The 20,173-nt window shown below is 40.5% G+C and overlaps 1 protein-coding gene across 1 annotated transcript in view; it reads right to left on the reverse strand.

The window, feature by feature from the left end:
- The window catches only part of LOC106085775 (uncharacterized), a 177,698-nt gene that overhangs the window by 38,803 nt on the left and 118,722 nt on the right, over positions 1-20,173 (reverse strand). The window contains exon 4 of the mRNA XM_059366654.1: positions 17,415-17,649. The gene's annotated coding sequence lies outside the window, so the exon portion shown is untranslated. The remainder of the gene's footprint in view (positions 1-17,414; positions 17,650-20,173) is intronic.

Genomic DNA, 20,173 nt, shown 5'->3' on the forward strand with positions numbered 1-20,173 from the left:
TTTGTCCAAAAATTTGTCTCCACCACCTTAGGAGTTGGATACATCCATTTTATCATTCCATTTGTAGCAAATCGAAATATTGATTTCCGACCCTGTAGAGGATCTATATTCATGGTCGCCATAAATATCTAAGACGCTCTTGCAGTGTCTGTCCGTCTGTTTATCGGAAACACGCTAAAGTCTTTGAAAAAGAAAATGATCAGCCGAAGCTTTGAACCGCTTCTCGTTTTGTCCATAGAAAGGTTAAGTTCGAAGATGGGCTATATCGATTTATATCTTGATATAATCCTCAAATACAACGATCTTCCGATTTAAGGTCTTATGCCCATAAAAGCCACATTTATTATTAAATTTCGCTGAAATTCGGCACAGCGAGTTGTATTAAGCCTCTTAAGCCAATACCTTAAATAGGGAAATCAGTCTATATGGCAGCTATACCCAAATATTAGTTGATCTGGACCATATTCAGTACGGATGTTGAAGGACATGGCACACATCACTGTTCCAATTGCAGAAAAATCGGATAATATACGGGTCTGTAATAGGCTCAAGGCCCGAAATCGCAGGAACGGTCAATATGGCAGATATATCCAAATATAGTTCGATTTGAACCATACTCGGAATGAATGTTACGAGACTCGCTGTGGAAAATTGTAGCGAACTCAGATAATAAATAAGGCTTTTATGGCCCTGAACACTTTACATCGGGAGATTGGTATGTGTAGCAGCTTTATTCAAATATATTCTAATCTTGACGAAACCAAGTTCAGATTTTAACGATACCCTGTGCAGTTGTCGAGCTAATTTAAGCCCCTCGACAACTGCACAGGGTATCGTTAAAATCTGAACTTGGTTTCGTCAAGATCAGAATATATTTGAATAAAGCTGCTACACATACCAATCTCCCGATGTAAGGTGTCCAGGGCCATAAAAGCCTTATTTATTATCTGAGTTCGCTACAATTTTCCACAGCGAGTCTCGTGGCATTCGTTCCGAGTACGGTTCAAATCGAACTATATTTGGATATATCTGCCATATGGACCGGTCTTGCGATTTGGGGCCTTGAGCCTATTAAAGACCCATTTATTATCCGATTTTGCTGTAATTAGGAACAGAGATGTGTGCCATGTCCCGCAACTTCCGTACTGTATATGGGGCAGATCAACTAATATTTGGGTATAGCTGCCATACGGATTGATTTCCCTATTTAAGGTATTGGGCCCAACAAATCTGTGCAATAAATGCCTGAAACTATGTGCAATGTCTTGCATTCCAACCTTTTATATCATTATCAGGTATGGTCCAGATCGGAGCGTATATGGATATAGCTGCCATATAGACCGAGCTGCCATATAAGCTCTTTGGCTCATAAAAGGTGTAATTTGGCACAGTGAGTTACTCTAGACCACTAGACGTCCGTGCCAGAAATGGTGCAGATCCGGTTATATTTGGATATATCTACCATATGGACCTGTCTTGCGATTTGGACCTTGAGCCTATTAAAGATGTATTTATTATTCAATGTAGGTAAAATTAGGAACAGTGACATGTGTTATGGCCTTCAACGTCCGTACTGAATATGGTCCAGATCAGCCTATATTTGGATAAAGCCATATAGACTGATCTTCGCATTAAAGGACTCCCATCAAATCTGGCAATTATTGCCTGAAATTTTGTACAATATCTTGCATTCCAACCTTTGATATCGGTGTCAAGTATGATCCAGATCGGACCATATATGTATATAGCTACCATATAGACCGATCTGCCGATTGAAGCTCTTTGGCTCATAAAAAGCGGATTTCGGTGAATTTTGACACACTGAGTAACTTTATTGCAGATTATTGGGGATTGCAAATGGGCAATGGGCAATGGGCGGTCCAGAGTTGGATATAGCTTCCATATAAACCGATCTCCCGATTTGACTTCTTGAGCCGATTTGGCTGTAATTTTGCATGTGGTGTTCTGTTATGACTTCCAATAACTGTGCCAAGTACGGTCCGAATCGGTTCATAACCTGATATAGCTCCCATATAAACCGATCGCCCGATTTTATTTTTAGAGGGCGTAATTATTATCTAATTAGGCTGATATTTTGCACAGTGACTGTTTCTATGACCTCTAACATACGTTCTTAGTATAGTCAAAATTGGTCCAAACCATGATAAGGCTCCCATATAAACCTATCTTCCCATCATAATGCAGAATCGTCCATAACCTCTAAGGGCGTTATTCTTAAACGATTTGGCTGAAATTTTGCACAGTGCCTTTTTCTATAACTCATAACATACGTGCTATGTATGATAAAAATAGGTCGAAACCCTGATACAGTTCCCATATAAACCGATCTCCCGTTAGAGGGAGTAACCGATCTCCCTCTAGAGGGCGCAATTATTATACGAAATTTTGCACAGTGACGTTTTCTATGACCTCTAGCATTTGAGGTCAATATCGTATGAGTTGGCTCATAACCGGATATATCTCCCATATAAACCGATCTCCCGATTATACTTCTTGAGCCTCTAGAGGGCGTAATTATCATCCGATTTGGCTGAAATTTTGCACTGTGACTTTTAACATACGTGCCAAGAATGGTCAAAATCGGTTCAAGCCCTGATATAGCTCCCATATAAACCTATCTCCCAATTTGACTACTGAAGTACCTATAGGGATAAATTTTTAAACAAATATTGGGTTGCCCAAAAAGTAATTGCGGATTTTTCATATAGTCGGCGTTGACAAATTTTTTCACAGCTTGTGACTCTGTAATTGCATTCTTTCTTCTGTCAGCTATCAGCTGTTACTTTTAGCTTGCTTTAGAAAAAAAGTGTAAAAAAAGTATATTTGATTAAAGTTCATTGTAAGTTTTATTAAAATTGCATTTACTTTCTTTTAAAAAATCCGCAATTACTTTTTGGGCAATCCAATATATACAAAATTCATGTGATTTATTACCTTCCATTATGCTTATCTGCCTATAAACAGAAGAACTTGACAAAGGCGATGCATGGTATTTTACATTTTTTTTTTGTTTTAAAGGCATTCCCGATTAATCCTTTCTACCTTAAACTTCGTGTTATAAATACGCAGTCATATAAAATATTATTTGCAAAAATAATAAATTCTCCTTTATTACTTTTTTCTCATGCATATATGTTTAAAGTAAGCACAGACTTCATTGTATATAAAATTTATGTAACTCCCCCAATAGCCTTTTCTGTTCCCCCCTAACAAAACTCATCCTAACAAGAAGCCTTCTCAAACATCCTTACCTTTTCCCTGGTATAAAACACAGTTAGGGCAGACGACACCAACATCAAATCAAGTCAACATTTCGAGACAAATCTAACAATTTAAAAATCCATTTACTTGCTGTATCTGTAGTAATAAACAAAAAGCAAGAACACCCATATGTGGAAGTTACGCCTTTTTTTCGAGAAAAAGGATGGCAACAAAAAAGGGAAACTTCTTTAATGGTGTAACTCAGCAAAGTAATCAGCACCAAAAGACATTGGCAGCAAATGGGGGTAGTCGAAGTTTTTTGCACACTCTGCAGCCTAGCACTTAGCAACCCACCCATACCACTACAATGACAGCCTACCCTTTCCCGACAATACTCTACATTATATCCCATATGTAGTCATCGTCGTCTGTAAAACATACACTAAGTGTGACAATAAAAAAACTTAAAATGATGTTCCTTAAACAGAAAGGGTAGAAATAGGGCAAGCAGTTTTTGCAAACAGGAAAAATGAGCAAAAATCTGATATGGCAAGCTGAAGAGTAACAAACAGATCAGTACAGCTAAGTATGGTTCATATATGTCCCAACTTTCATAGAGTCCTTCATAGATTCGTACATAACAAACACGAACATCTCATTAAAGCAGTGAGACTTCTCTGATATCAATAAGAGCTATTTGCTTCAAGTTGAAGTACAAAAAGCCCATTTCAGGCTTACGCGTATGTCCATAGTGGCATCGCAGGGATTAATATCCACATCCTCTTCTCAACCTAACCTAACCTAACTATAAGATTCTTTCTTTTCTTCCAATCAATAATGGATGCTTAAACTACAAGCAAATTTTTATCTTGTTATCCCTTAATACAATTAAGATCGATTTTATACGATTTGTGTATTCTTCCCAAAATCCTCTTTCATGGGATTACAGAAGAGAATCCAGAGTTATCAGACTCATTACGCATTGAGCTGTGGTCAAGTAAACCAAAGTGTAAAACAATGAATAGTTGCAAGTACTTCAATACTTGCATTGTATGGTCGTGCATCTAACCCTGCAAACATTTTCTATCGCGCGAGTCACTGGCACATAAAGAAGTTGAAAACAAGGAAAACAGGAAAATTTCAGACAAATCGGATAAAAATTGTGGCATCCAGAGGCTCAAGAAATCAAATCGGGAGATCGGTCTATATGGGAGCTATGCCAGGTTGTAGACCGATTTGGACGCTACTTGGGACAAGTGTTGGAAGTCATAACAAAACACACTGTGCAGCATTTTAACCAAATCGGATGAAAATTGAGGCTTCCAGGGGCTCAAGAAGTCAAATCGGGAGATTGGTTTATATGGGAGCTATATCAGGTTCTTGACCGATTCGGACCGTACTTGGCACAGGTTTTGGAAGTCGTAACGGAACGCTGTGTGCAACATTTCAACCAAATCGGATGAAAATTGAGGCTTCCAGGGGCTCAAGAAGTAAAATCGGGAGATCGGTTTATATGGGAGCTATATAAGGTTCTTGACGGATTCGGACCGTACTTGGCACAGTTTTTGGAAGTCGTAACGGAACGCTGTGTACAACATTTCAACCAAATCGGATGAAAATTGAGGCTTCCAGGGGCTCAAGAAGTAAAATCGGTAGATCGGTTTATATGGGAGCTATATAAGGTTTTTGACCGATTCGGACCGTACTTGACACAGTTATTGAGAGTCATTACAGAACACTATGTGCAACATTTCAACCAAATCGGATGAAAATTGAGGCTTCCAGGGGCTCAAGATGTCAAATCGGGAGATCGGTTTACATGGGAGCTATATCAGTTTATAGACCGATGTGGACCGTACTTGGCACAGTTGTTGGAAGTCGTAACGGAACGCTGTGTGGAAAATTTCAGCAAAATCGAATAAAAATTTTAGCTTGCAGGGGCTCAAGAAGTCAAATCGGGAGATCGGTTTATATGGGAGCTATATCAGGTTATAGACTGATTTGGACCGTGCTAAGCACAGTTGTTGAGAGTCATAACGGAACACTATATGCAGAATTTCAGCCAAATCGGATGAAAATTGGTTTCCAGGGGCTCAAGAAGTCAAATCGGGAGATCGGTTTATATGGGAGCTATATCAGGTTCTTGACCGATTCGGACCGTACTTGGGACAGTTGTTGGAAGTCGTAACGGAACGCTGTGTGCAACATTTCAGCAAAATCGGATAAAAATTTTAGCTTGCAGGGGCTCAAGAAGTCAAATCGGGAGAACGGTTTACATGGGAGCTATATCAAGTTCTTGACCGATTCGGACCGTACTTGGCACAGTTGTTGGAAGTCGTAACGGAACGCTGTGTGCAAAATTTCAACCAAATCGGATAAAAAATGTGGCTTGCAGGGGATTAAGAAGTCAAATCGGGAGATCGGTTTACATGGGAGCTATATCAAGTTCTTGACCGATTTAGACGGTACTTGGCACAATTATTGAAAGTCATAACAGAACACTATGTGCAAAATTTTAGCCAAATCGGATAAAAATTGTGGCTTGCAGGGACTCAAGAAGTCAAATCGGGAGAACGGTTTACATGGGAGCTATATCAAGTTCTTGACCGATTCGGACCGTACTTGGCACAGTTATTGAGAGTCATAACAGAACACTATGTGCAAAATTTCAGCAAAATTGGATAAAAATTTTAGCTTGCAGGGGCTTAAGAATTGAAATCGGGAGATCGGTTTACATGGGAGCTATATCAGTTTATAGACCGATGTGGACCGTACTTGGCACAGTTGTTGGAAGTCGTAACGGAACGCTGTGTGCGAAATTTCAGCCAAATCGGATAAAAAATGTGGCTTACAGGGGCTCAAGAAGTCATATCGGGAGATCGGTTTATATGAGAGCTATATCAGTTTTTAGACCGATGTGGATCGTACTAAGCACAGTTGTTGAGAGTCATAGCGGAGCACTATGTGCAGAATTTCAGTCAAATCGGATAAAAATTGTGGCTTACGGGGGCTCAAGATGTTAAATCGAGAGATCGGTTTAAATGGGAGCTATATCCAAATCTGAACCAAAAGGGCCCATTTGTAATCCCTAACGATTTACATCAATATTAGGTTAAGTTAGATTGAATGGGTTGCCCACCAAAGGTGAGTTCACTCGGAGGCCAGTTTGGGCCATTGTGGTACCCTAGAGAAAGAAAGGCAAGAGAAAGAAAGTGTGAGACCTCGGACTAGAGGTTATACACCAACAAAAAAAAAAAAGACAGGAGGAGTGGCGACTCCGAGCGGGGGGTGAGAAACCGCCCGTCCCTACACAAGCACGGATCTACCTACTCTGGAGCTTGTGGCACCCCCCTTCGGAACCATCCTGTTCCCTCAACAAAAACCTCATACCAGAGGTACGTTCACAAGTTCACCCAGATCACAGGTAGGCTCTCCCCAGAAAGGAGAGCCTACGTCTCTGCAGACCCGGACAGGAACACAGCAAGTGCTCAATAGTTTCCTCCTCATTCTCATCGAGGCAACTCCTACAGAAGTCAATGCGCTGTATTGCCATGCGCGCCGCCATGTGGCCTATGGCACAGTGTCCGGTTATGACGCCTGTCAAGGTACTCATCGACCTCTCGTCCTACTCTGGTCTATGACTGGCCATAGCGTCTTCGCAGTCCGGCAACCATCCACTTCGAGGCAACTCCTACAGAAGTCAATGCGTGGTATCCACAGTGTCCGATTATGACCCCTGTCAAGGTACTCATCGACCTCTCGTCCTCATCTGGTCGATGACTGGCCATAGCGCCTTCGCGGTCCGGCAACCATCCACCGAGTCCCACCTCGCCACCGACGCCGCCATCGCCATCCCATCTACTGTGTTCAGTAGCTCTACAAAGGGCACGCTGGCAAGACCAATGGCTGGTCCGTCCAACGCAGACAAACCCCTCCTGGCGCACTCGTCCGCCCTTACATTTCCTGGAATCACCTCATGCCTAGGAATTCATGTCAGCGTCACATTGTGGTCCCGGAGCCTATCCAGGGATTCCAAACATTCCGCCACATATCACGACCTCATAATCCTCGAGCCCTTCTGAGTTTCGAGGGCGGTAAGCCCTTACAAGAATTTCTCTTGCGGCCATTGCAATGGCACAGACCTCTGCCTGAAAGATCGTACACTCGACCGGCATTCTAAAAGACATACAGATATTGAGTGCATCAGAGTAGACTCCCAATCCAGTTCCTGACTCTGCCTTGGAGCCATCGAGGTCTCATCCTCCTCAAGTACACCATTCTGTGCAAAATTTCAAGCGCCTAGCTTTACGCATTCGACCTCTATCGTGAATTCGACAGACAAACGGACTGACGTACATGGCGAGATCGACTCAGGATATCGAGATGATTAAGAATATAAACTTAATGGTGTCCTAGATCAATATTTCGAGGTGTAACAAACGGAATGACTAGATTAGTATATCCCCATCCTATGGTGGTAGGTATAATAATTGCAGTCGATACCACTTTTTAGTCTAATTATTGTCCCCGTAAGGGAGGAAACGTGCCAGTTAAAATAGTTTAAAATTTTATTTTGTGCATCTGCTGTTTTTTCCCTGTAAGGACGAAGATAATTTTTATATCTCATTCTTTTTTATTATTATTTCTCTTTTGAGTCAAGCTTACCTATATTTCAAATGAATATTAGAAGTAAAAATCAGCAGATCAATTTATATAGAAGCAAAATCAATGTTAATAAACTAGGGTTAATAAAGTCAGTTGGAAGTCATGAGAGAAATCATTGTAAAAAATGTAAGTCTAATCGGATGAAAATTGCGCCCTCTATAGGCGCAATGTATCTTAAAAGATACATTCAGTGTCGGATGGCTTATCTTTGTTTAGTTCTGCATAGTATCCATCGGAAAAATATCAATCGATATTAAGTCAAATAATTAAATATCGATAGTATCGATAGTGCCATCGATATTTTGCCAGCTCTAATGCGAGACTTATGCTGTTCATTTGTGCTACCCGCCTTACTGGATTACAGAAAGCTAAGCAAAAATATATATTCTGGTTTTTGAGTTATTGTCACAAGCAACAACAAAAAATCATTTTTTTTAAATGTACCAATAGCAGTATATGATGAGAAACTAATTAGCGAAACATGAATGATGCTAATGAAACTATCACCCGGAGGTACATTTGTACCTAAAAAGTAAAAATTCAGCGAGAAAGTGAGAAATTCTCTCCCAAATGTTTGCAGGGTATATCTCTATATGAGAATTTATGTATATGTGTGTGTGTGTGTATAATTATTCACCGATTAACTTGCAAAAATGTTGTGGGTATGTATAATACAGTTTAAAATGGCGCCAAATTATACAATGCAGATGATGATCATGCCACTGCAAAAACTTTCCTCTACCTCCAGCAATTGCAAAAACTTCAATAGTTAAAACTCCATATCTCTTTTGCGTAGCCTCTAAGCCTCCCTCAAACATTGCTACTCTATGTTGCCGTTACTGCTATACACCACAATCACCAATACTGTAACATACCACAGTATAAACTTACTTGAGCCATAGTAGTAGTACAATATGTGCGTGCTTTAAATGAGCCGTGATTTAAATGAACGTCAACAAAGAGTTTCAACATTGAGAACAAAACCCATCATACGTATACTCACTCACTCACTTACTTAGTTAGTTTGGTCTGATGTTGTCATTGCATATTGGCTGTAGTTGCCTCCCCCACACATAAAACCCCATGTACAAGTACACTCATACACTAAAGAAGATAAATGCATTTACTTTGAAGCTATCAACAGCATTTTAATGGATGCGTTTTTAGTTGTGTGTGAGTGAGTGTGTGAATGCTTTAAAGAGTATTTTACAGTAATAGTATGTAGCAATTATATTCGCCTCATATTTATATGCGTTGGTTGGTTGATTTTCTTATTATACCCACCACCATAGGATGGGTGGTGGGTATCCCGCCAGCCGAACTTAGTACGCTTTTACTTGTTGCGTATATGCAGATTTTACTTTTGGTTTATTTTGCAGTAATGGTTTTCCACCTTATAAATATAAGTTAGAAGGGATTGCTGAAACAAGTAAGAGCGTGCTAAGTTCGGCCGGGCCGAATCTTATATACCCTCCACCATGGATCGCATTTGTCGAGTTCTATGCGCGGTATCTCTTTTTAGGCAAACAAAGAATATTGAATAAGAACTGTTATGCTATTGGAGGTCTATCAAGTTATAGTCCGATTCAGACCATAAATGAATGCTAAAAATTGTAAATAGATGTCATTGTGTTATATTTTAGTTCATTTAGATAGGAATTGCGCCTTGTAGGGCCTCAAGAAGCAAAATCGGGAGATAGGTTTATATGGGAGCTGTAAAAAGTTTTTGATCGATTCAGACTATATTAGACACGTATGTTGAAGGTCATGAGAGAAACCATTGTACAAAATTTCAGCCAAATCGGATAAGAATTGCGCCCTCTAGAGGCTCAAGAAGTCAAGATCAAAGATCGGTTTATATGGCTGCTATATCAGGTTCTATACCGATTTACGGCATACTTAGCACAGTTATTGGAAGCCATAACAAAACACCTCATGCTAAATTTGAGTCGAATAGGATGAGAAATGCGCGCTCTATTGGCTCAAGAAGTAAAGATCCAAGATCAGTTTATTTGACAGCTGTATCAGATTATGAACCGATTTGAATAATACTTAGCACAGTTGTTAAAAGTGATGCCAAAACACCACGTGCAAAATTTCAGTTAAATCTGACTAGAATTGCGCCCTCTAGAGGCTCCATAAGCCAAGTCCCAAGATCGGTTTATATGTCAGCTATATCAAAACATAGACCGATTTTAACCATTCTTAGCGCAGTTGTTGTAAGTGATACCAAAACACCACGTACAATATGTCAGTCAAATCGGATGAGAATTGCGCCCTCTAGAGGCTCAAGAAGTCGCTTGAAATTTCGCACGAATACTTCTTATTAGTGTAGGTCAGTTGGGATTGTAAATGGGCCATATCGGTCTATGATATCCAAACATGCTATATAAACCGATCTCGGATCTTGACTTCTCGAGTCACTAGAGGGCGCAATTCTTATCCGATTTGGCTGAAATTTTGCATGAGATGTTATGTTATGATTTCCAACGACTGTGCCAAGTATGGTTCATATCGGTTCATAACCTGATATAGCTGTCATATAAACCGATCTGGGTTCTTGACTTCTTGAGCCTCTAGAGGGCGCAATTACAGTTCGATTTGGATGAAATTTTGAATGAAGCTTTTTCCTATGTCTTCAACAACTGTGCCAAGCATGGTTCAAATCGCTTCACATTAATAAGAAGTATTCGTGCGATATTTCAAGCGACTTCTTGAGCCTCTAGAGGGCGCAATTCCTATCCTATTTGGCTAAAATTTTTCATGATGTGTTTTGTTATGACTTCCAACAACTGCGCCAAGCATGGTTAAATCGCTTCATATCCTGATATAGCTGTCTTGGATCTTGACTTCTCGAGTCACTAGAGGACGCAATTCTTATCCGATTTGGCTGAAAGTGGGCATGAAGTGGTTTTTTATGACTTCCAACGACTGTGCTAAGTATGGATCAAATCGGTCGATAACCTTATATAGCTGTCATATAAACCGATCTTGGATCTTGACTTCTTGACCCTCTAGAGGGCGTAATTCTTATCCGATTTGGCTGAAATTTCGCATGAGATGTTCTGTTATGATTTGCAACAACTGTGCTTAGTGTGGTTAATATCGGTTCATAACCTGATATAGCTGTCATATAAACCGATCTGGGGTCTTGACTTCTTGACCCTCTAGAGGGCGTAATTCTTATCCGATTTGGCTGAAATTTCGCATGAGATGTTCTGTTATGATTTGCAACAACTGTGCTTAGTGTGGTTAATATCGGTTCATAACCTGATATAGTTCTCATATAAAACGATCTCCCGATTATGCTTCTTGAGCCCGTAAAGGACGCAATTTTTATTCAAATTGGCTGACATTTTACACAACGACTTCTACTATGGTCTTCAACATGCAGTTCAATAACTTGATATTATAGCTGCAATATCATAGCAAATCTTTTCTTTTATCATATGTTTGCCTTAAAAGAGATACCGGGAAAAGAACAAATGCGATCCATGGTGGAGGGTAAAAAAGATTCGGCCCGGCCGAACTTACCACGCCTATCTAATGTTTACAAATGTTTCATTAAAATTTTTAATTTTGGGTTTTCCTTTGTAAGTAATTTTCCTTTGCATTCTATGCAATCGCCAATCACATTGATCCCCTCCCCTAAACTCGCTAAATATCATATCAGCTTTAATATCAAAGTTTCAATTGGTAATACTCGAAATGTGTCTACTGCGCTGTGTCTGCAGTCATGACTACCGAAAAATTGGAAAATTTCAACAAACATGTTTTTTGCCTGTTAAAAATCGAGGACAATGGCATAACATACATAACAGCAAAAAAACAAGGAAACACTTCATAAAACAAATAAAAAATAAAATGAAATAGAAAACAAAATCGAACAATTGCAAAAGTATAACACAAACACAGGCTATGGAGGCTTTTTTATACAACGCATAACAATTTTGGTAAACACGAGTTGGGTTGTTAAGGACAGGCGGATGGTGGAATAGATAGAATAGATTGCCGAATTAGTTAACAGAGACATGCTGTCTGGCATCTAATGGTAGTGAATGGGGATTATCAGGGCTATCAGCTGACAAGAATACTTGCAGTCATATTTTTTATGATATATGCAAGTTTAAAGACACTGAGAAAAACTTTGTGATTTTGGAGAGGGGTGTTGAAAAGGACATTTTCTTTTTATTCGTTTGTTCCCATGCCACTCACAACCGCCTCTACCGAGCGAGGGGCCACCTCCCATTACAGGGATGCCTACATCCCAAAGTCCGAACTATGGAGGGTTAGCAGAGGGTTGGGGTAATACTAGCTACAGAAATTTCACAGCCAGTCAAACATTTGATTTAGATCAACATACACATTTTGTCTAAAGCAACATTCTATCTTAAGCAACATTCTGTCTTAAGCAACATTCTGTCTTAAGCAACATTCTGTCTTAAGCAACATTCTATCTTAAGCAACATTCTGTCTAATGCAACATTCTGTCACACAACAATGAAAGGACAATGAAATATAAAGTTCTTTCTGGCAACTTCTCCAACAAACTACAGACGAAGGATAGAATTCTTATTAAAATATTACATGAATAGGATCGGTGAAGGATTTACTATTATACAATTTGTTATATACATTATACAAAGAGCGAAGCGGATTGGTTAATTCGTAATTAGATCTTACTGTCTTAAGAGGCATGTGAAGCCGAGTATTTCCGAGTATCAATCTGACCACGTAAAAATTTCCCAATAAATACGGCTCTAAGCATCAAGGGTCTCCTCCCGAACGTTGGTAAATCAACAAGTTTCAAGCGGTTCTCGTAAGGGGGAAGAACTTCGGTCGAAGTCCGTGGTGAGTCGTGGTAAGCCCTAAACGCAAAAAGAAGAAATTGTACCTGTACTGATTCTGAGTAGCACTTGTAGAATGGGTTTCAAATCACACAACCGTATTTCAAGGTAGGGCGGACTTAGCTTGTAAACAATGCTTGGTCACATTAGGATCATCAGAGACCAACCATCAATGACTTTGCCTTATTGATACACCCATCCAAAATAACACCAAGATTAGTAAAGGAATCTACATTATCCAATTTATAAGGATAAGGATAATAGGCACCCGAAACAGGTCTAGTCCTGATTCAACGTGTATGAAATTTAATTTAAAATTTGGCATTTGGAGACCTAACAGTCATCATGAACCCCTGCCTGTCTTATAATGACCTCTTCAGAGTGGATGACTTTATAGTTAATGATGAAACAAATATCAGCAATAACCCTTGGTTCAGAAGGCCTTACAACATCATTCTGGCATTACTGATAACATTTAATACTGAACTTGTTTAAGGAGTTCCATCCAATCTAACTCCGTAAGTCATACAACATCAGGTGAACTCATACAAATGCCTCGACTTAAATAGGTACCTTTATACCCCGTAAGCACGTCTGGCCTTGGTTGGTTTCATTAAGGTGCGGTTGCATAATTAGAGGCATAATTACATCCAAAGCTAACACAAGAACACAGAAGAACAGAGGAAGAACACAGAAAAACAGAGGACTTTAAAAATATCTCCTTTAAAAAATATATTCTGCGTGTACTCGCTCTCTCTCTCTCCCCCTTTCTTTTCCTCTGACATAATCTCCCTCAAAAACATAAAATTTGACCAAGTTTTTAGCTCCATATTCATTGAATTGCATGCGGTGTATGCATATGGGCAATATCTGCTATCATTTGTAACATTTCGGCATATGTCCATTTGTCATGCACTGCCTCTTTGCTACACTCTCACATGGCGTCTAACTATCTACATGCGGAAAACCGCATGCAGGGATCAAGGTGGCCAGTTGTTCAATGAATTGCGTGACTTGAATTGGTTGGGTAAAGTGCAACATGCGGCATAGCAGGAAATAAGGAAACGCGTTAAACAGCATGTCTTAAATGGCACGATTAGCTTAATGCGGCTAATGTGCCAAAATAATGTTTCAAGTTTTTGAACGAAAGGGAAGAAAGGGGGAAAAGGGGAAAGAAATGGGAAAGAAAGGGGAAACAAAGAGGTAAGAAAGGGGAAAGAAAGGCGAACAAAGGGGGAATACGTGGGGAATTTAAACCCTTCATTAATGTAAATTTTGATTTTGACTTAAGTCCCCAACACTGTAGTGAAATTCGATGACATTTCCTTATGCAAATTTCAACGCCAAGCAACAAAACTTCTATGAATTTTTATTAAAAAGTTTAGCAAAAAATTTTAAAATAGTTAAAAACCAAATAAAAAGTTTTTTTTGTTGTGATTTTACGAGCAAAAAAATTTTAAAATAGTTTGAAAAAAATCAAATAGAGGCTGTTTTGAACGATTTCATTAGCAATGTAACTCCCTAAAGCAAGCCATAGGTTATATTTTATTGCATGCCTAAAACTATGCAACTAAATTTTTTGTATGCCTTTTGCAAAAAAAAAATTTAAAATAGTAAAAAACCAAATAAAGGATATTTTGTTCTGATTTTACGAGCAGAAAAATTTTAAAATAGTTTTAAAAAAAATCAAATAAAGCTGTTTTGAACGACGTAACTCCCTAAATCAAGCCATAGATTATATTTTATTGCATGCCTAAAACTATGCAACGAAATTTTTTTGTATGCATAGTAAAATAATTAAAAAAATGTTCAGAGACATTGTCACTGAAGATGTTGTCATTTATCAGTATTTAAGTCTCAAAGAGGCGTCCTTACGCACGCTGTTCAGACTGGGCTATATTTAGGGAGCATAAACTTGAAACGAGAAGTACTTAAGTTGAAAATGACGCCCCTCCTTCATTTCCTAGTGGAATTCTCATTTCTAATCTAGCTTTTGAACCCAAACAGGTATTTTTATACGATTTACGGATCTCATCCTCGTAGCATTTTGGTCCTCCTCTTTGTAGCTTTAAATTAGGCCACAATCTGTGTATAAAAGCGAACCTAAAAATATGCAACAAAATTTTGCATGAAGAAGGAGAATTCTATAGAAATAAAATTTCAAGCTAATTTTGTACGTAATTGAATTTTTATCAAAGTTTCCTATGAAAATCTATTGGGTTGCCCAAAAAGTAATTGCGGATTTTTCATATAGTCGGCGTTGAAAAATTTTTTCACAGCTTGTGACTCTGTAATTGCATTCTTTCTTCTGTCAGTTATCAGTTGTTACTTTTAGCTTGCTTTAGAAAAAAAGTAAAAAAAAAGTATATTTGATTAAAGTTCATTCTAAGTTTTATTAAAAATGCATTTACTTTCTTTTAAAAAATCCGCAATTACTTTTTGGGCAACCCAATATTTAAAGTGAATTAATCAATTTAAATCTGCAATTAAATCTATTTAATCCGCAAGAGAAACAAACGAAAATTGTCCGTCCTTTCGTCCTTCCGTCCTTCCGGGCTTTCGTCCTTTCGTCCTTCCGTTCTTCCGTCCTTCTGTCCTTCTGTCCTTCCGTCCTTTCGTCCTTCCGTCCTTTCGTCCTTCCGTCCTTTCGCCCTTCCGTCCTTTCGTCCTTTCGTCCTTTCGTCCTTCCGTCCTTTCGTCCTTCCGTCCTTCCGTCCTTCCGTCCTTTCGTCCTTCCGTCCGTCCTTCCGTCCGTCCTTCCGTCCGTCCTTCCGTCCGTCCTTCCGTCCGTCCTTCCGTCCGTCCTTCCGTCCGTCCTTCCGTCCGTCCTTCCGTCCGTCCTTCCGTCCGTCCTTCCGTCCGTCCTTCCGTCCGTCCTTCCGTCCGTCCTTCCGTCCGTCCTTCCGTCCGTCCTTCCGTCCGTCCTTCTCTCCGTCCTTCCGTCCGTCCTTCTCTCCGTCCTTCCGTCCGTCCTTCTGTCCGTCCTTCCGTCCGTCCTTCCGTCCGTCCTTCCGTCCGTCCTTCCGTCCGTCCTTCCGTCCGTCCTTCCGTCCGTCCTTCCGTCCGTCCTTCCGTCCGTCCTTCCGTCCGTCCTTCCGTCCGTCCTTCCGTCCGTCCGTCCTTCCGTCCGTCCTTCCGTCCGTCCTTCCGTCCGTCCTTCCGTCCGTCCTTCCGTCCGTCCTTCCGTCCGTCCTTCCGTCCGTCCTTCCGTCCGTCCTTCCGTCCGTCCTTCCGTCCGTCCTTCCGTCCGTCCTTCCGTCCGTCCTTCCGTCCGTCCTTCCGTCCGTCCTTCCGTCCGTCCTTCCGTCCGTCCTTCCGTCCTTCCGTCCGTCCTTCCGTCCGTCCTTCCGTCCGTCCTTCCGTCCGTCCTTCCGTCCGTCCTTCCGTCCGTCCTTCCGTCCGTCCTTCCGTCCGTCCTTCCGTCCGTCCTTCCGTCCGTCCTTCCGTCCGTCCTTCCGTCCGTCCTTCCGTCCGTCCTTCCGTCCGTCCTTCCGTCCGTCCTTCCGTCCGTCCTTCCGTCCGTCCTTCCGTCCGTCCTTCCGTCCGTCCTTCCGTCCGTCCTTCCGTCCGTCCTTCCGTCCGTCCTTCCGTCCGTCCTTCCGTCCGTCCTTCCGTCCGTCCTTCCGTCCGTCCTTCCGTCCGTCCTTCCGTCCGTCCTTCCGTCCGTCCTTCCGTCCGTCCTTCCGTCCGTCCTTCCGTCCGTCCTTCCGTCCGTCCTTCCGTCCGTCCTTCCGTCCGTCCTTCCGTCCGTCCTTCCGTCCGTCCTTCCGTCCGTCCTTCCGTCCTTCCGTCCGTCCTTCCGTCCGTCCTTCCGTCCGTCCTTCCGTCCGTCCTTCCGTCCGTCCTTCCGTCCGTCCTTCCGTCCGTCCTTCCGTCCGTCCTTCCGTCCGTCCTTCCGTCCGTCCTTCCGTCCGTCCTTCCGTCCGTCCTTCCGTCCGTCCTTCCGTCCGTCCTTCCGTCCGTCCTTCCGTCCGTCCTTCCGTCCGTCCTTCCGTCCGTCCTTCCGTCCGTCCTTCCGTCCGTCCTTCCGTCCGTCCTTCCGTCCGTCCTTCCGTCCGTCCTTCCGTCCGTCCTTCCGTCCGTCCTTCCGTCCGTCCTTCCGTCCGTCCTTCCGTCCGTCCTTCCGTCCGTCCTTCCGTCCGTCCTTCCGTCCGTCCTTCCGTCCGTCCTTCCGTCCGTCCTTCCGTCCGTCCTTCCGTCCGTCCTTCCGTCCGTCCTTCCGTCCGTCCTTCCGTCCGTCCTTCCGTCCGTCCTTCCGTCCGTCCTTCCGTCCGTCCTTCCGTCCGTCCTTCCGTCCGTCCTTCCGTCCGTCCTTCCGTCCGTCCTTCCGTCCGTCCTTCCGTCCGTCCTTCCGTCCGTCCTTCCGTCCGTCCTTCCGTCCGTCCTTCCGTCCGTCCTTCCGTCCGTCCTTCCGTCCGTCCTTCCGTCCGTCCTTCCGTCCGTCCTTCCGTCCGTCCTTCCGTCCGTCCTTCCGTCCGTCCTTCCGTCCGTCCTTCCGTCCGTCCTTCCGTCCGTCCTTCCGTCCGTCCTTCCGTCCGTCCTTCCGTCCGTCCTTCACAATTTGGTAGCACAATCAAGGCTGTTTATGAGAATTGTTTCAACTTTTCCCTTTCGTTGACCTAGTTTTGCAAATATTTTCGGCCTCCCCCTCTAATCAACAAAGGTAATTTCAAAACTTACCTTTAATGACATCTCCTTGACAAAGGAGTCATTTGTTGGTGAAGAGTCATGGTTTAACATTTTAAAGTTGACAACACAAACAAACAAGCCGTTCATCGTTGACATTGGCTGCTGCTGTGCTGGTGGTCACCCCAGGTCAGCAAGTTGATGGCCATCATTGCCCCCTATGAAGAATTCGTTGACATTGTTTATGGACTTTAATTAGTGGCGGTGACAAGTGCGCTAAAGTGCAAAACTGTAAAGAGAATAAAATTGGGGAAAAATTGGCATTAGCAATTGTCTAATATTTTCAAAAGGTACATAGAGGGAGGGTGGAGAGACCACATGGGTCATTTCCCCCCTTGGATGCTTAACAAGATTGTTATCAGAGGGTGAACTATGTGAAATGAGGTGTATAGAGCAAATAAGTCTTTGACACCATAGACATGTACATGCCAGGCTTGGTGTAAGGCCATAATGGCGCCACCTCAGTGTATGACTTCTCGCTAACAAAACATGGCAGAAATACCGTGACACAATTCTCTGTTTGTTTGTGGCCGAACAAGTCACTAAACTTTTCCTAATGAGCTGAACGTGCAGATAGTTTTTTTTTTCTTTTTGCAATTTTTGTGGGTGAGGTGTAGCGAGCGGCTGTTAGAACGCATTCTCCCAAAACAATGGCAAATATCCTGTGCACAGGATATTTTTGGTTTGTCTAGTTTTCTGTTGTTCCATAAGGACTTTTGTTGTGGAGTTTTTTTTTGTTGTTGCCGTCATTCTTTGAATGTTATCAGTGGCACGATGACGATGTCAACGATAATGATGGTGCATGCATGTTTGGTAATGCTGCTGCTGCTGCTACCGCTTCTCATGTAGGATTTTCTTTTTCTCCATAATATCCCCAAATGAAATTGTGTCATTTGATGCTATTCATGTGCCATTTCAAATGAGAACCACAATGACGAGCAAAATGATGATAATGATGATGATGATGATGACGATGAAGCTGATGAAGGTATTGTTATTGTTCGATAAAGAGGCACTTGGATTAGTTGCACGTGTTTCTGTTACTTTTGGGTGTTATTTTGGTTAAGGTGGGTTTAGTTCCAAGAGATTGGTGTTTAAGTGGAAATGCTATGTGCTCACAAAAGTAAAGCTATTTAAAAAACTTTGGTGTACAAATCAAATTGCACAAGATTAGCTTTAGTATGAAAAATCTCTCATAAATTTTCTGCATCAATAAAATTTTAGTACAATTTTCCATAGGAGACGAAATTTTAAAAATGTTCTATAATTTTATTTTTTTAATTTCCCTAAAGAGGAAACTTTATAACAAGCAGGCCTCTTATCAATGGGACTGCACTCATTGTGAGATATGTGAGAAGTTTGCCTTTGTTCCTTAGTGGAATGTTTATGGGCAAAATTTGGAATTTCCATTTACTCATCGAAAGGAAAAATTGATGTAATTTGTTGTTGAAAAAAATTTTTATTATATTTTCCATTTCGGTGACAGTTTGATCAATTTTCTTCTTAGCCAGGGCATAGAAAAAAATGTTGGTAAACTTTTTTATATTAAAAAAATTGTGCCCAATTTCCCATGAAGGGAAAATTAAAAAAAAAAACAAAATCCCATAAAAAATAAAATTTCGTTAGAATTTTTATTGCAAATAGCTAGGGAATTTCCATTAAAATGAAATTGTGAATTTTGCTGAAATTTCCCATAAAAGGGAAATTTTGCTAAAATTTCCAATAAAAGGGAAATATTGCTAAGATTTCCCATTAAAGGGAAATTTTGTTAAAATTTATCATTAAAGGGAAATTTTGATAAAATTTCCCATAAAAGGTTAATTGTGATAATATTTCCCATAAAAGGGAAATTTTGATGAAATTTCCCATAAATGGAAAATATTGTGAAAATGTCCATAAAAAGGGAAATTTTGTAAAGATTTCCCATTAATGGAAATTTTGTAAAAATTTTTCACAAAATTAATTTTTGATAAAATTTTCTATGAAAGGGAAATTTTGATAAAATTTCCCATTGAATGAAGGTAGAATTTTTATTTTATTGAAGGAAATTTGGGGCAAATCAAGTAATTTTGATAAATTTTCAAAAAGTTTCCCATAAGTTGGGAATTTTGATATAATTTCCCATAAAAGGGAAATTTTGGAAAAATATAAAAATAGAACCTTTTTTTTTACTTTCCATAAAAGGGAAATTTTTAATAACTTCCCTTCAAAAGGAATTTTAATAGATCTCCCATAAATGGGAAATTTTATTAAAATTTTCCATAAAACTGAAATTTTGATAGAATTTTCAATGAAATTGGGTGGTTCCAAACGAAATCGCGATCGAGGAAACCGGCCAAACGCTATTACAAAGCAAAAAACACATTTTTCTGCCTTACTTTAAAAAACGGATTTTTTGTGTTCTATTTATAATAGAAACAGGTCTGAAGCCGGACAATATCCGATTGTATAAAAAGGAAATGTTAATAAAGATTCCCATTTAAAGGAAATTTTGCAAAATATTTCCCATTTAAAGGAAATTTTGATAAAATTTTCCATTTTTAAGGGAAATTTTGATAAAATTTCCCATAAAATGGAATTTTTGCCAAATTTTCTTTAAAAGGCAATTTTTGATTAAATATCCCATATAAAGGGAATTTCCATAAAATTTCCTACTGAATAGACATTTTTAAGAAATTTCCCGCAAAAGGAAAAGTTTTATTCAATTATCAATAAAAGGAACATTTTGATAAAGTTATCCAGAAAAGGAAACC

Source organism: Stomoxys calcitrans, chromosome 4, assembly GCF_963082655.1.
Source record: "Stomoxys calcitrans chromosome 4, idStoCalc2.1, whole genome shotgun sequence".
In the NCBI taxonomy this organism is placed as follows: Eukaryota; Metazoa; Arthropoda; class Insecta; order Diptera; family Muscidae; genus Stomoxys; species Stomoxys calcitrans.